This window comes from Prenolepis imparis, unplaced genomic scaffold, assembly GCF_030444845.1.
Source record: "Prenolepis imparis isolate NDT839.2.m4 unplaced genomic scaffold, iyPreImpa1.0 SCAF_7, whole genome shotgun sequence".
Classification (NCBI taxonomy): Eukaryota; Metazoa; Arthropoda; class Insecta; order Hymenoptera; family Formicidae; genus Prenolepis; species Prenolepis imparis.
In genome coordinates this window covers 6,217,306-6,235,714 of record NW_028141165.1, presented here as the reverse complement: position 1 = coordinate 6,235,714, position 18,409 = coordinate 6,217,306, and the positions used below count along the sequence as shown (strand labels likewise).

Genomic DNA, 18,409 nt, shown 5'->3' with positions numbered 1-18,409 from the left:
AAAAGTCTAAAATGCAAGTTGTAGCGGCGTGTAACGATCTTCCTGAAGGGACACGAGGAACAAGGTCGTACGGTTGTACCCGAAGGCAACTCGGTGGTGGAATCGCGAAGCAGGAAGCCGTCGTGGCTACTAAACGTAAAAGATAATCGCAAACATCACCACCTAACATGTTCGACGATTCACGGCGGATCGAAGAAGCGATAAGGATTCAACATCCACGCCATTCTCACGCTCATTATCGCGCGATGATGCGCGCTCATCGTTATTAACCATAATCAATGCTCGATTTAGAAGCGAATCAAATCCTTGTAACATATATCGAGATCGTGAAAACCTATTTTCGTCTCGAGACGCTTGAAATTGCCAAGATTCTCATCCGTCGCGGATTTCGATGTCACTTCGCGATCTCGCGATCGTCTCGTTAAGTTGGCCTCTGACAATAAGTTGCGATGATATCGAGAGAATGCTCGCGTACGGACTCTACTAGAAGCTCTCCCCCCCGGTGATTGTACTGGAATAACGAGACTCGCGGACATTACCATTAAAATCGTGACCAGCAATTTCTGCCTCTTCGACGAGGTGGTTCTAAAATGGGCGCCGCCGCCGCAATCGTATCGATGATGCTGCTAATTGGAGTGTATTGAAGCGGACAGCTTTTTAGCCGCGGGGTGAAATCCCTCGATATTCAGAAAGCAACCTCTCCCTCGCGGACGTAAAATAGTCCGTCTGGCTCGGAAAAAAAAAACGGAACCAATTCGATTGAATTACTTCGCGAAAATGCTTTTTACGCGCCGATTCTGGAATTGTTTTTTTTTTTTTTTATCAGCGAGGACGAGCGATTCAATTGAAAGTGACATGCTGCATGCGATCGTTTGGGAGATATTATTCGCAAACGGATCAGCAGCCTGGATCGTCATCTCTCTTGTCATTCGTCAGCTGTCCGTTTAATAAATAACGAGCATCCGAGCGAATGCAGAATTACACTAATTCCCGCGGAGAGAGACGAAGAAGACGGAGGAAGAGATTGCAAAATAGCACGACTGTGTAACGGTGCGCGTTTTCTTACAGAGAGAAAGAAAGAGAGACAGAGAGAATCCGCGATACTAACGATTTTAATTTTCAATCATTATACGCATTAAGAGCAGATAAGGGATTAGGAGCAAACGGTTATCGCGCTTCGCGATGAGACACGCGGGAGTCTCTCAATCGGAGGCCCCGAGAAACCTGTTCGAGACATTAGACTGGATCGTTAAAGACGCGACATCCCGTTAATCGCGATGTTCGTTACACGAGTACATCCGTATATTAGTGGACGTTCGTCTTGTTGTTAATCCGACAGCAACATTTCCCGAGAAAGGGGACAGGGATGAAGGGGGATTCGAACGGGGGGAGCAACAATGCACTCTCCGCACGAGTAGCGCGCGCCTACGATTTGTTGTTCGGTAAAGTAAAGCGCATCGGGATCGGAGATACGCGAACACGGTGGACCTCCAACGGCGATGACTGACTGGAGAGGAGTGTAACGGTCTCTTCGGAACACGCCGGCCTGGCCAGGGAATCGAAGAAGAGCGCGGTTACCGTTGTCCGGGCCACAAACTCCCGGGGACCCGGCAGATATCTCTCCTCTCCATGCGATGCACTCGCCAAAGCGAATCGAGAGAGCTGGTCGTGTGCCGCTGTTTGCTTTCCATTGCTTTCTCGTCGCGTTATTCTCGTTCCTTTGTCCGTTTTCTTACGCATCGGTTACATGTATTATCGTAATGTCGTCGTGCGACCACAGTCGAGTGCCTGACGATCTGAATATGGCTCGTGCGGCGCGAGATCCTCATCACACACGGGGAAATACAGTATAAAGCATCATTCGTCGGAATAATGCACGCACGGCCGGGTCACGTAACAGAATTTCCATTATAGGAGACCGTGCATAACTCGAGATGTATACGCTTGTTAATTAGGTTAACGGGTTAACTCGACCATAAAAGCACGAAAAAAAAGGTACCTCTCTTCAATCAAGTTAGAATAAAATTAAAAAATTCTCGTACGTAAATTCAATGTATGTATGTATTCGAGAAAAAATATCAAGATCGCATTTTTAAATTTCAGCTCCTAGCTGAAAGTGTGAAATAAAAATTTATAGATATTTATCAGAATTAGCTTTCTCTATCATAGTTTCATAATGATCTTTTTAGCTTATCCTTTTAGACTACAGAAATTGATATATCCTTAAAATTTATATATCTATTAAAACCTATAGAAATATGATAAAAATCATATAAAAAAATAAAGACAAAAATTTTAAATACATAAATAAGTTCCTAATAAATAAATTGACTGATTCAAAAAATTATGTTAGCTTCGATGAAGCGCGATATTTGATTACTGACATGAGATATAAAAGTGATGAGAAATTGCGGTTTCCGCAACGTTCGAGATCTGTGTCAATTTTGGCATTTATCTACCACATGGTAGTTGTATTCGTTAAAATATAGTGACCGTTTCACGAGCTATAAACTGCAAGCTATGCACGCACGTGACGCGTTTTGTTCACGCTTACGTTGGCTCGATATCGCTCTTCCGTGCCGATGCTGTAGTGTTTCATTATGTATGCCGAATCGCGCGAATTTGTCTGGATTCAACGGCCGATACGCGAGTATATAACTGGTTGGTTGCTTGATTACGAGATAGGAGGTGCAAACCGAACACCGCCTTTAACTTCGATTCGAACATTCTCTCTTTCTTTTCTCGTAGACGTCGGCGGATACCGTTGGCCGCGCCACAAATACCAGGAAAACGATATTTCTTCGGCCACCACAGCCGATGCAACGTGTTATCTCGCGCATGACATCGACACTTACTCGACTCAAGCTGTTTGATGCCGATTGGAGCGAGAAGTAAAGTGAAATATGTAAATTAAAATCCTGAGTTCGTCTCAAAGTTAGTCACGTTGAAAGCTTGAAAATCGAATTTAGCGATCTTTCCTCCTATTAATATACTCTTATTGGTATCTGATTAAATATCAATCGTACGCGGATGTCGATTAAAATCGCGAATTACGTCGCCGTCATCGACGAGGATCGCACAAAGTACTCGTCTCATAGTCGCAGATGCCTGACGCGAATCGATGTTTTAAATTAAACTGCTTGCCGAGCTCGGAGTTACAAAATAAAATGACGATGAGTCACTATTCCGGTGAAATGATAGACGTACGACGGGAATACACGTTTGACAAGATACGGGATTTATTAAACGTCACCTTTATACACGCCAACTTCCGCGTGAATTTTTACGTAAAATGTCAAATATCCAAAATATTTTATGACTCCCCCAGAATCTGAAACCTAATTATATCGCAAGCTATTATATTAAACGTGGCGTGTCTGCCAACGTAAATATTCGCCTCGCCGCGAATATCGCTGGTCTCATCTGCATTCGCGATACGTATGCAAAATAAGCGAGCTTCACTTGCTCCACTTGCGAAACCCTTTGGGAACATGAGTTGCCCGCCCCTGGTGAGAAGCGCTTCCGCAAAGTTGCCCGAATACCGGCGGGATGCCAGGATATACCTGACGAGGTCCATCGACACAGAGAGGCTGGACCTCGATATTTGCGGTCGATCCGAGACGGAGTGCAGCGTTCGCCAGCGAATGCCCGCGAACTGTCATTGTCACCGACCAACCTGGCCATAATTTATTCACAGCCCAGCTGCCCTTTCTCCGTCTCTTCCGCATTCGTCACCCTCGGGGAGAAGAATGGCGGAGACACTTGGAGATATCAATAAGACGCGGTGAAATTCCTTCGACAGAGAGAACATTCTACTAGTTCCGTGTCGTCGTCGACGGAGACTAGTTCCGTCGTACAAACGATTCGAGATGAAAAAAAAAAAAAGATTCTGCGGTCGACGAGGACCGCTAAGCACAGGCGGGTGAATGTGTCGGGATGAATACGGTCGTTCGGTTGGAGAAACACGGTACTCTCTTCAGAGAGAGATTGTCGTCCATATAACCAGGTCAAAGGCGTGTAATAAATAAATAATGCGCCGATTCCCGCGTATGTAATATCACCGACCGGCAAGCGGGTCATTCCACTTTTCCAGTTACCCCTATCTCTCATGCACCGACCTGTAATTTACCTTATATAACGCGATTCGCAAATGTCCACAGTTGCTGGAATCGATTACCGTGCACAAGTCGCGAATCAGATATGAGAATTTACAACGAACAAGTTTGCGCTTATATAATTTAATCTCCCCTGTTGTACAGCTGTTTGGATCGATTTAACTCATCTTTTCAATGCATATTTTTTATTCACTCTTTCATCAATTTTTTTATAACAACTGCTAAGCATCGAATATTTTTTTCTCGATATATTTTAGGTTTCCGAATACAAAAATCCTTTATTTGCTTGGGTATCCGGTTCACTGACAGAAGGGTCAATAACATTCCCGCGCCTTATTTCCCGAATAACGTCGACTAATCGATTTCATTCAAAGCGTGATTCGTGATTCCGATAGCCTCGAAAACCGTTCAACCCGAACGACCTATTTAGAAGAAAAGAAAAGATAAAAGCCCTATTCCTCTCGCGCTGTCGCACGATCGCGTCGTGTTGCACGTCTCTCTCTTTCTCTCGATCATATATCTCCACCGACGTCGATGACCCCCTTTCACGCCGCGTCTCGTTCCTCTCGTACCGTTAATCGATCAATTTGCAAAGCGCACGCTTCGATCGCGCCGTGTAGCCGGGCACGTTGCCGGTTTTCCAAGATTGCACGACCCGATCCCGCGCGTATACGGGGCCCAACACTGATTATTACGTGTCCGCCTAATAGCTCCGAGCGAGCTAGGGCTTCGATATTGATGACCCACTAGCACGGTTTATTATCCGCTACAAAGTGAAGCTGCGATTAGTTCCTTCGGCCAAATGACGTTTCCACCGGCTGTATGCGGTACACCATATGCATCTCTAGATGTGTGTATGTATGTTTATGTGAATGTTTCACAGACCGGCGATGAAGCACCGTAACACACCGGAGATATGGACAATGGACACGAAGGAGTTTAAAGATACTAAAATAATTCATTCGCTAATGAAAAAGAAAAGACAGCAAAATCAATACACCGTATAATAAAAAAAAATAATTTTAAATTTTTCACAAAAAGATAAATTTTCAAATTTATAAAACTCTCGATTTCGTATATAAACGAGCCCGCGAATAGACAAAACTAATCATCTGAAACTAAATAGACAAAAGTCGTCAAATCAAATTTGATTTCTGTGCAATTAAATTTAATTAGATTTAGAAAATCGATTTTTCGTCTAATTGGGTAATAATTAGCATCGGATGGTTGAAAAGTTTTGAAGACGATAACACGGTGACTTCGAAGCAAAAACCCAATATTAGCCGACGCTCTCGTATAACACACAACTTCCGTTTTCCGACGTTTAAGCACCGACATTAAGCGCACGCGGGTACGAACAGCGGTACGTTGTTTTTAAACGTACGAAAGCAATTAGCGTTTAAACGTAAAAGCGCATCAGCGGAGGAATGCTCGCGAGATAAAACGAAATCATTATGTTCCGACTTAATTCAACGAGATATGTAGGTGCGTATTCGCGCGCGATGCGTTGCGTTACGTTGGGTCGCGATGCGTGGAAGTACGACCAGAGAGAAGTCAGGAAGTGACTTTAAAACGTGCTGAGCGTTTAGAGTAATGAACGTCGGTCACTGTCTTCGTGTCGCCGTTCTCCTCGGGAGAACATTCCTTCGCCCTTTACTCATATCGTTTACGCACTACTACCTTACACGTGCGAGAGCCTTGACCCGACACCGGCGTATCTTGTCTCGAATAAAGCGTTCACGTGTCAAATCACGAGACCACTAGTTAGGTGGAAACGCACTTACAAATTTATTTACAAGCGCATCGGTCGCCGAGATTTTTGAGAAAATACTGGGAATTCGCGACATATATTTTATATACATTAAGTTATATTGTAAACTATTATATACAAAGGTGTATATAATTATTAATTAAATATATATTTATATTTATAATTATATTACTTATAAATACAAATTATAAACATAAATGATATATAAATATATACAAATAAAATATAAATATAAAATATAATATATAAATAAAATATAATAAATAAAAATTTCAGATTTAAGTCGCTTGACTTTTATTTGGATTATTATATAAAATCGAAACATGTTGAGATAACGGGTACACCTTTTATACCGGTTTCGATTCCCGATATAATCTGCGGATAATACTGTTGATGCTCTCGTTACGGAAAATCGAACACTCGTATATCGAGATAAAAGTATATAGATTTCATCGCGAATTGAAAATTCAGTCATCGGTTTTCGTATAGGTATACTTGTGCGATATTACACGTCCGGAAACGCGCGACTAATCTAAATCTCCGATACTTTATTATTCCCGATACGTTTCGCGTGCCACTGCGGAGAGTTAATTTCAAGCTACGTTCTGTGATACTTCCTGCGCGGAGCCAGATGGACGAGCACCTGCATAGAAACGAGTAGTCAACCGAGATACAACCTGTTCAAGCACGCCGTAACTCCTGGACGATTCTTTCCACGGTTATTGGTCCCATTCCTCTACCTGCGCTATAAGAGCGACTGGAATGACACAGGGAGGGGGGCACATGTGTGTGAGAGCGATTCTCTCTATGCCTTTCAAAAAATGCAAATGCATCGCATTTCGGAATCTCGAAATTTCGCCGCGAAAGAATGCAGAAAGAGAGTGCGAAACCTATAATTTCTTTAATAAGACAGGATATCGTCTTCTCTCGAGATCTAACGAGACATGTAGAAGAAGAAAAACAGCGATTTCCTTCCTTGCAGATATCCGGTATGTTCTCGTTCTTTTAAAGCGAAATTGATAAATCGTCTGGATCACGCTATACCCAATAAGTTGGGGCGCATAATTTGACTTCCACTCTCCCAGGGAGCTCAAAGGGAGGATGATAAAAATACAAATTCGCATATGGCGATCTCGCATGCGAGTATATCGTGTCGGTATCTATCTGTCTACACGAGATCGGATGGATGGAGATGTGGAAGGAGCGTGTGTGCGCGAGAGAGTTAAACGGAGTCTTGGTCAGGGCCGTTGGCAGCTCGGGGTCAATGGCCAGGCGGCGCCTCTGCCTGCGAGATTCTCCATCGGTTGAACGCGAGATAGTGGGGCAGGTCGCGAGGCTTGCAACGACATCGGAGAAAAAGGAAAACGAAGGTAAAGAGCGGAATGAAAAATGCACGCGCGCATTCGGATGTCGTTCGCCGCACGCGAAAAGTCGTTCTTACGCTGCTGCTGCTCCTTACACGTGTTAGGCCTATCGCACAATAAAAAGGTACAGGCAACCGGAACAGAATACAGAACTGTACGTACCCCAATATAGGAATAGGAAATAGATATTATTATATATAAATATATTATATAGAATATTTTATATTATATATGTATATAATTATATATATTATACATGTATATATAAAATTATATATTATGTATAGAAGTTTATAATCACAAATATATAGATATTTATAATTATATATAAAAATTTATCTATATATTATATATATAGAAATTTCAGCGATTTCCCCCTTCCCCCCCATGAAAAATACCTCCCGACGCGAGAATAAGCATACGTGATTTGCGAGCAAAGTTTAATCACACACGACAGCCACGTAAATCCCTTAAATTAATCCCGCATGTGCCTGAAATTAATCGCGCGTAAATGTATTCTCAGACTCGTAGCTGTGCAAATGCATCATTAATGATGCACATCTCGGAACATCTGCATCCTCTAATGCGAAGAGCTTTCTGAATTATTATTGTCCCATTTGTCCCACATCTCTTCTCAGATATTTTACACCCTACGCATAAAATGCTAAAATGAACAAAGTTTGCGCGAGCAACATTCCTGAGAAACTCGCAAGATTAAGCTCCTCCATTTCTCTTAATAAAATCGCTCTTGGTTTTAAAAGGCAAAAATAATATTTCCTCTAACGCGATATCGATATTATATAAAGACGCACATTCGTTAAACGAATGATATATATATGGCCCACTCGTGCTAATGTGCAAATATATACGATCGTTATCAAGACGCGAAAAAATAGCCGCATTTATTAAAGGCGTCTCTCTCTCTCTCTTTCTCAAGTTTTTACCTTAGCAGGAATATCGCGTACGATAAAGCAAAAACTGATCTCTCGATCGGCGAAGATCGGACTGGCGTCGTCGACGGCGACGATGATGATGAAGAGAAGCGAGCTGGTCACGCCGCAGTGACTTTGCACTTGAGAAATAAAGTACTCCGACCTAGGGCCCTCCCTTTCCTCGTTCAAATTGTCTATTGTCGCGATCTCGCGTATACGCTAATGGGATTTTGATATCGGGCTCTCTACGGCCGATTCCGAGAAATCAGGATACCTTGTGCCAATGAACGCGAGTCGAGGTGCATCACTTGAGCACACGCTACCCGAAGGTCGCTCATGATGATGGAATTGCATGGAATCATTCGGGGCAGTCGGCCAATAAAACCGAGCGCTATCCGGCTCGATTCGTGAGCAAATGGAGTTTTCTGCAGACGTTATACGAGACTGTTGTCGGGGCAAACGTAATAACCGGAGTAAATTGAGGTGTACTAATAAGCGTACGCGGTAGTGAGAAGGCACGGTGGCGAGAAAAGTTGCTTTATGATAAAGAACGCGAAAGATGCTATAAATACTATGAGAGAAACTGGCGGATTATATTGCAAAAGGAAGCAGTTATAGTCAATGAAATATAAAACGCACGGTAATTAAAAAAAAAACGCGCAAAGTTCATGTATAATATACGCTACGATAATAAAGTGTTGGTTTCGCGTTTCAGAAAGACTTGATGATGAATATTTAAATGGTACATTGATTAACATACATATCGATAAACAGAAATAAATATCGGTATAGATGAAGATAATTATTCTGAAATTGCTAGTTTTTTAAATTTCGGATCTGTGTTATATTTCTCCTATTCACTGAGTAGTCGAGCATCGCTGAATTTTACGGTCGGAAGAGTCGCTAGAGAGTCTAAATTATATAAGAAAAGCACGCGTTGCGAGAAGATACTCATTAGAGTAGACCAGTAATTATCAACGTAATAATAATTTTAAATCAGTAATTTACTCGATATTTGGCGATATATTAACGCGGCAGTAAAACGTGAGAAGACAATATAGCACACAATCAAAAGTGCTATGCATAATGGGGAGGGAGGGGGGGGGGGGGAATCGTCGGAAAATCTGTCTATATATAAGTAGCAATTTTCATCTCCTCGTTGAGAATTAATCAAGATCGTGTAATCTACGATATATTACACGTAGATAATTAAAACGCATCTCATAAGTAATTAAAACACATTTCACAAGTAGTTGAGATTACTTAAAAAGCCGCCTAATAAGAAATGCAAATTCATAATTATACATCGTTTAAAAGTTTATTTGGTGATAACAATAATTTTAGAATATTTTAATTAAATTTTATTTTTTCTCCCCTTTGCACATCTTATTCATTATACTTCAATTAACTAATATAATGAAATAAAGATGAATGTGTGTGCAAGCCTCGTAAGGTCTTATTAACTCTTATTAACTGAAGCTTATTAAACAACAGATAATTTTATAGTTTCTTTCTTTGCACGGAATGTCTATCTAAATGGTGCAAGGTAGCAAAATTTTACCACACTCTCGTCACGTCGCTTGCACACATGTAACATAAACGTTTGCATAATTCATCGAATTCCCATTCTTTAAGTATATGTACAATATTCTGAACAAACATTTTCGTAATTCCTTTAAAAGTAGTAAAAGTTACAAACTAGCAAAACAAATTTGTGACAAATGTCATTCTTATCTCCTCTTTCGTATTTTTTCAGAAGAATATAGAATAATAAAAACTAAATACTAATACTAAAAAAATACCAATATATTCTCAAAATTATGTAAAATTTTTCATTAAGAGAAACAAATTAGATAATGCGCTAAAAAAATATTATACTATTTCTCAGAAGCAAAAATGATTATATAAATTTAATATAATGATATAAATTATGATATAAATTTTGTAGAAAAGCCTCTGCGGAGTGTGAAGGATGTCGGAAGAGACGTTACGCTTCTCTGGCATTGAACTCTCTGAATCAAGTCGACTAACTTCGACGTGGAAATATTGTATATACAACTGGCAATGAAATTCTTGCGACACAATTACTCAGCAAATAGTTGTATAGATAAATAGATTTAATTTATTATAAAATAGATTTAATTTACTATAATTAAAAAATATATATAATTTACTAATTAATATCGTATATATTAATCTGTATAAATATAAAATTATATAACTAGTTAGAAAATAACTCATTTATATTTTTATTGATCGCAATGTATAATCAAGCCTTTAAGAATTAATTTTTTTCTCTGTGCATACTAGATATATTTCTCTTTAGCGTAATTTTTGGATTCATGTTCTCTCCTTAAAAATGTAACCATTGCTCATTTCGCAAACGAATGCCTGCCTAATTATACCTGTTTCTTGACTCATAGGCAGAAGGTCGATGGACTTGCGATACACGGACGAACGAACAGAGGTACCAGCATGAATATTCGGGACACGTAGATCGAATATACACGAAATTGAAGGCTTATCTCGAACGCGCACGTTTCTTATTTAAGGGACAACTACATGGATGCTTTTTTCTATAGTTCCTCTTTCTTAAATGATAGATAAAATTGTCGACAGATATATTAAATGGAAATTATAGAAAAAGCTCGGCATACACAAGTCAGCCATATCGCGACGTTAAAGTCTCCGGGCATTAATTTTCTCGCGTTCAACTAAGAATAATCTCTTCGTCCTTGAAGGGCTGTTTTATTCGCGGCATCGCGCTCTCTCTTTCTCTCTCTTTCATTCGTTACGCGAGCGCAAGGTTAATCCATGAACGCGAAGCGAATCAACGCCGTGAACGAGACCGTGAATCGAGCTGTGCGTATGCGTCACACACCGCTTAAGAGAGATGAGTTTCGTTTTCGCGCCCTCAGCTATACACAGCGCACCCGTCTCGCATTTTAAAGAAATCGTAGACTCGCGATATGCAACAATAATCCTTTAAAGCGCCATGCTTGTACACAACTGCATTTTGTACGTCTATGGGAGATACTAACGAAGGGCTCAAACACGCACAATGTACATTCCTTCTTTTTTTTAAATATATAAATATACAATTGAAGAGAAAACACGACGCGTCGTTGAACGTTAAGGATTTCAACACTGCGTCAGGTATCGATGTGTATCAACGAAAGAGTATCAACGGATACCGGTGCAAGTATACGAGAGTATTAATCATCTCATTCTTAAGAGCGCGCGCGAGATCTATCTCTCTCTCGTTCGAGAAAAAGAGGGGCGAAGTTCTTGTACGCTTTTGTAACATCCGCGTGCTATTACCGCGGTTGTTCAACAGCTACGGCCCTGACTTTGAACTGCGAGCTCTCACCGTGGGAATGGCGGCATCGAGAAGTGTCGGCGTGAAACTTATATTTTACACGATCAGACGCGATTCTCTACCGTTATCGTTATTCGTTAGATTCGCGAATTTATCTCCGATTTGAAAGAATAAAAAAAAAATATAATTCTCTACTCTCCGCAAATTATATACGCGTATCGGTTTATTCCACCGTCTTTCGGAGCACTATGTCATAACATCCTCTCACTGCTACGAAATACATCGCTGTTCAAGTAGCGAGGCCGATCGAACGTTTTCCCACCTAAGGCACCGCCGAGGAGGACCTTCGCCGTGAACTTTCGCACGTTCCCCAGACGTTATCACTTCTCGACATCTCGCGACCCGATGCGGGAGGGATCGTTGAGCGATCCCATATCCGCAGGCTTCTCTCACCCAACGAACCCATTCGGTCGTTGACACTTTTTTTTTCTTTTTATCACGTCGGGGTACCTCGCCGGCCGTGCCTTCCTTCTCGTAACACTTTTCGCACCAGAAAAATTATTAGCAGCACGAAAATTCCACGTACCTTGGCCGACTATTCACAGATTCACCGCGCGATCCCGGATCCCAAGTTTACCCCTTCGTTTCCTTCTAATCACTTGATAGTTCTAATCACTAGGTACTGTTTTCTCAAACTTTGTCGAACCCGCAAAGTCTCTCTCTTTCTGTCTCTCGTTGGCAGAGATATCGATAAGAGATCTCTCCGCCAAAGATACCGGGCCAAGATCACACGCGACTTAAAACACTCGACGTCCGATCCGCTTTTAATGTAAGAATGAAAAAAAAAGACGCTCCTGTTGACTGGACTGTCGGCACGGTTCTGTCTTCGAGGCAGCGCATCCGCCTGACTTTATAAACCAAGCTGGCCGAGTGGTGGTCGTGGCTGCTTGCCGCTTATAACTGGAGAACGATTGGAGAACACCGGTTAAAGGCGTCAGCGGATTGGCCCGCGGATCTAGCGGTACCCTGGCTCGATCCTGGGGGATCGGCTGCCTCCGCGGAGCCGCGATGTTTCAATGCGCCTCTCTTCCTACAGCCCGGCTAGTTACTCGGCGTAATTAGGGAACAGTGACATTTTACCGTTTTTCCCTCTCTTTCTGTCGCGCCTCTGTTCTCCTCCTCGATCGCGCCCGACCGATGATATATGTGACCGATGAAGATGACGATGATGATGATGATAATCGCGACGAAAGAAAAATCTGGCCTCGCTTATACGCGTCGGGTTGTATATACGGATTAAGGTATAATGACGGTAGAAATGTGTATATGCGAGAAGGAATCAATTCCAAATCATAATATTTCCATAACTGTTCTTTCGATTCAATTCAATATTTCTTCAAGATAGTAGGAAGAAGGTTCGGCGCGCACGACCGAGACATAAGCCTCCTAAACTAACATTTCCTAACCACTATTTCTCGACGAGTGGCGTTTTATCAAAAGTTGAACATAATTTAAATAACGAAAATATACGACAGAATATCTTTATATTATGTTATCCTACACAAGTTTATAAATTTGTTTAATTTTTGTTTTTTATTTTCTATATCATAATTTTCATCGTGTTTCTATGCAGTAGTAAATATATCGATTTAGGAAACAAAATTCTCAAATATCTTTCAATTTTCATCCGCTTTTAAAAAGACAATAAAATTTTGTCTAATATACATATAAAGGAAGATTAAAAGAGTTTAAAACTATATAATAACTTAAATAATGAATTTCGTGCCTTTTGCATTAAATTAAAGAGAGGATAAAGATCGTGATTGAAAAGAAAAAAATCTTCGCGCTGCAATGATTATATTAGACAAGCGTGAGAGGCAATTTTCGGCAGACTTTGACGGTAGCGTGAAAGCCGCGAGCGACATATATACGGTATTTAGCGTATGCATTTACGCTAATAATATTCATCGTTCGTTAACGAGCGACGTTTATAACGCGACCAATAGCCATTACACCGTGCATTATTATTCTCGATCGCGGCATGCACGAGGAGATCGGTATATAATATATGTACGGAATAATTCGCACTGAAATATAAATCAAACGCCGAAATAAACGTAATAAACGCCGCTTCGACAGGTCATATTCTACCGCGAACGTATAATTTCTAGGCGAGCTATAAAAGCGGCACAGAATTCACGGTAGCAGATTTTTCCGAGACGTCTCGCGCGCGCGAGAGAAAGAAACTCGTAACTTCGGCAGCATCTATGCAGCAAACCGTAAACGTAAATGGCAGTCGCGGATCGTCAGCCCGTCGGTCTGCGAGGCTGTTATCCATGAACTTGAGGGAGTCGATGGGATTTGCCGCGATGGAATGCCGACCGAAATAACTATCCTCTTTCCCTTTGCGAGTCTTGGAGAGAATCGTGATTCTCTAGCTAATTTAAAATAATTTTTTTTTCAAAATATAAGCTACGACAAATTCCCTTCAGAGATTAAATACGCGGCTTTGTGAAAAATAATCTTCAAATTTATGTCTCTCAAAAATTTTTATATAAAATTTATATATAATTTTCTTTTATACATATGTATATGATAATTCTTGTTTTTTTATATAAACCTAAGACCTAAGACATATTTTATCAATGTCTCAAGATATACTTTCTAAGGCAAGACGTTATATATACTCATGGCAGATGCCATAACTTATTTTTTAGAGGGTCGTGTTATGTCGAGAGATTCAGACGCATCCTTCACGTTGCCTCGCTTACGCCAGAGGGCCGATTAATAGCAGGACGATCTATATTTACGAGCCAACGTTGAGCCAGCGTATCTGGTCCACTAAAACGCATACTACTCTTTAGGGGTATGATCCTTAACCGGACGATATTTATATCGTTACACGACCGCGAGGATCGCGAACGTTACAAGCCACATCGATGACGAGAAATCGACTTTTACGAATAAAAGGAAACACTTTGTTACGCGGCTGTTTAAACGTATTCCTTAAAAGCAGTCGATTTTCATGCTCGAAATAACTGTAAAGACTGGTACCAATCGAGGGAGCACTCTCCGTCGATACGGTCGTAATAAGGTTATGCCATCTGTTATCGCTCAATACTGCGATTAAGATTAGACCCGAGGAAATTTAATTGAAGTTAAAGAAACTCGTCGGTTTTTCAACGACTGTGCAATCGGCGGACGCGAGAGTGCAGATTAAATTAAAGATGCGATGACTTTTTTAAAGCTTCCGCAATGAAATTGCAAAGAGGCGAAAACACCTTCGTTGCGTTTTAACGAAAGAAACGGCACATGCATATATATTAGATATAATTTTTAATTTCTTTATATTCATTTTATTGGACGAACGATTAAGTTATAACGCGCGAGTTCGGCGAGACTCTTAAGTTTACGATTACATTTATTATTATTATACAATATTATATCTCATGCGCATACGTATAGCTGTATATGTTGCAGAAAACGGTGTGTTATGAGAATGTTGTTAAAAGCTGCAGGGAGCAAAGAAACCCTGTGAACAATATTGCCGACTCGTTACCCCGTTGCCCAAGAGTGTGCTTTTTCCTAAGAAAATCTCGAGGAGCAAATTGAAGATCCTCGGCTTTAATGCCAGTCGTTATACACACGCGAACATCGTTACCAACTCGCACGGGAATTGTCAAAGGAAAACCGAGGGAAACCAACGCGAGTTCATCTACGTTTCCACGGGAGGTCGACCACGTTCGCTGAAATATCATTCTAATTGCCTAAGTAGGACAGAAGATTAACGAAAGATATAGATATAGATTTAAAATAAGATAGCAATTATACATAATTATATAAAAGAGAACAAATAATGACAAGTCATACTTTTATCTCTTGCGAGATATATATATATATAATATCGTGGATCCACGGTGAGAAAGCAATGATGAAGCTTCCTCCATGGATTCATATTAAGTTGGTCATTCAGAACAAGAAAGATAAACATGCCAGTCTCGCAAAAAAAAAAAGCGAACAAATTGGGTTACAGCGGAATGATGAAGAACATTGAACCAAGTTGTAATTTATTGTTAGTAGAACTTACGGTTGATTTTGGCTGACTACCGTTGATTATTCAACGGATTTTCGCACTTTGCATCGTCATTTTGTCTTTCTTCCCGGCTTAAAAAAATTTTTATCTTCTTCTTTTATGCTATATCTTTTCTCTTTTGGCTTATCTATAAATATATCTTCTATAAAAGCAATCATGTTGTGCTGACTGTGTATAATTATTAAAGGCAAGATTTAACAGCCGATCTTTTCTTTAACGAGTCTTCGCGGCGATTCGACGCAAATATCATATATATTCGAGACATATTTCGATAAATTTAATTAAACGTATTTGACGGGTTGACGCGCTTTAACGGAGACTTTAACTTAAATAATTAACTAGGAAGTTTCGCATAACGCACAGGGATAACGGGGCTTGATAAAAATTAGCGATCCTATTTTGGAAACGTATATAAATTGTGGCGGCACAACTGAAGAATCGCGCGATCTACGACGAGTTACACGGTCACCAACGTGGGCATCGACCATGAAGAGAACCGTATAGCACGCGGACAACCGAAATCAGCGACGTTGGTCAGTTTAAGTGCCTAACTGTAGCGTTTTATGCTCGTTGATCTGATGCGCGATGTCCATATGCTACTTATGTAAATGGATATTCTTGCAGATCGAGCGAAATTAGGTGTCTAAATGTAGAGTTTTATAATTTTGCTGGTCCCGCTGTAAAATGCACGTATTTCGTTTTTCGCATTTCGGCAAGAGCAAGCGAGCGAGAGAAAAAAAAGCGTTTCCATCACTTTTTATTGAAACAACGAGAAAATATTAATGCTACCATTTATTCGAGCCTTTTAATTGTGATAATAAAGGGGATCGTATAACCGACTTAACTATAAATTTTGACGCGCTTTGGTTACGACGCGAGTATTTACGCAAAGACAGATCCCCGTCTTCGGCTATAATTTTCGCGGGGCGCATCATAAAACTTTCATGTGGTTTTAGCACCTCGTACGGTCAAACAATGCTAAAGAAGACCAGCAGAATCGCGACGGAGCTACTGAATGCAATAAACTACGGCTACCATTTTCGCGAGCTTATGCCATAAATATTGCAACGGTGCAAGGAAGATGTATAATTGTTGTTAACGATATAATAAATGCCTAGTTTGTGCGCGTGTTTGACTTGAATGGGCAAAAAAAACAAACGAAAATCGTTCAAACAAAGCTCAAATGATATTTGTATGATACGATATATTTTAAATGATACGAAAATCGATGTATCATTTTGTTTTTAGGCTCTCTAGTTCTAAATTAAAAGTTTTAAATAATAAAAATTTATATCTAAGATATTGACTAGAAAACGTTACTCTTCATTACAGATTGCCATAATAAAATTTTTTAATAATATTATTTTAAATTATTCAGCAAGTAATTTTTTGTTTAAGTTGTTACAGTTGTTAAAGTTTAGACAAAAATTAAAGTCTTAAAAATTGGTCACCAAAATTCACATTATCATTACAAACTGCAGAATATTTTAATCAATATTAAAATTAAAATTAGATAGAAGAATATTATAAATTATATAATTTATCGAAGTTATAGAGAAAAGAAAAGTTTTTTGAGCCAATTTAAAACAATAAATGCAGATATTATTGAATTTAAACTTCTGATAAAATTAACTAAATCAAGTTTATATCAGGGTTATATCAGTGTATTGCTAAGAGATAAAATATGTGTTAATGACTTTTCTTCCATTTACATATAATCGAGATCCGTAAACAGCGTCAAACGTTAATTCTCCAAGAGAAGAATGCAGAGTTTTCTTTCATGAAAATTACCGTAGGGAATTTTTCTCTCTCGTATATAGAAAGCTCTGAACAATATCGTTCTCTGACACCTGGGTAAAGCAAGAACAAAAAAAGAAAGGTTTCCTCGTCCGTCATAATAAATATATATTAATAGCTCATTGTGTAAATGCATCCTTATACAGCGGCCGCTGCATCGGGAGATGCAGACGCGTTTATCCGCACGCGATCATTATCCCGCGCGAAAGTGTTACGCGCATTTACTTCGGCGAAAGGGATCACGCGGCCGTGTTACGTCTTTCTCAGCCCGTCGTATTTCGCCGATGATCGTGCGAAGTTATTCCGACGATGATCGGCAGGCTAAGCATCTAACTGTGGCGTTTGGTGCTTTACGAGTTTGTTGCGCGCAATTGTGTGTGATGTTGTGTGTGTATGTGTATGTAGGCGTGGAAAACGCGCCTGGCCACAGGTCAGGAAACAGCGGCGTGTGTGGCAACGGGGTCACCGCGAGGTTAACCGCCTAACTGTGGTGCCCTTCGAGATTTTACGACCGTCGTCCCTACGGCCGCGTATCGCGTAGCGAATTATGCGATCGTATTTTAAATGAATTAAAAGAAGGAGAGAGAGAAGCGATCTTTAAAAATTAGATATTGCTGCAAGAATATAAATTGAGGCTTGAAAAGGGCTAATAAGAGCCAGGCACAGAGATATTAAGTGCAGTAAATTATTGTTAATTTCCTCTATATTTATTTTGAATGTTTCGTTCCTTCCTTTGAACTATCCTCGGCATATCAATTAGTAAAAAATATCATAGGGTATAGGTGTATTAAGATTAAAATATTAATACATAATAATCTATAATTTAATATATAATAATATATTAATATATATGTATATATATATGCATAAAAAAATTTATTAAAATAAAATTAAAATTATGCATTAAGATATATTGATATACATACATATATCCTACATCTCTAGTAAGTCTTTGCAGCGAGATGGAGAACAAGAGTATTTACTAATTAAGATTTGTTTTACTAATTTATATGCTGAG

The 18,409-nt window shown here is 39.9% G+C and overlaps 1 protein-coding gene across 3 annotated transcripts in view; it reads right to left on the bottom strand.

Annotated features, from left to right (window-relative positions):
* Positions 1-18,409, bottom strand: part of Tyn (trynity) — a 94,697-nt gene that overhangs the window by 29,002 nt on the left and 47,286 nt on the right. The window contains exon 1 of one of the 3 annotated variants that reach the window (XM_083043223.1): positions 12,088-12,407. The exons of the other annotated variants lie outside the window; for them this stretch is intronic. The gene's annotated coding sequence lies outside the window, so the exon portion shown is untranslated. Of the gene's footprint in view, positions 1-12,087; positions 12,408-18,409 lie in introns of those variants that run through there. 3 annotated transcript variants of the gene reach the window in all.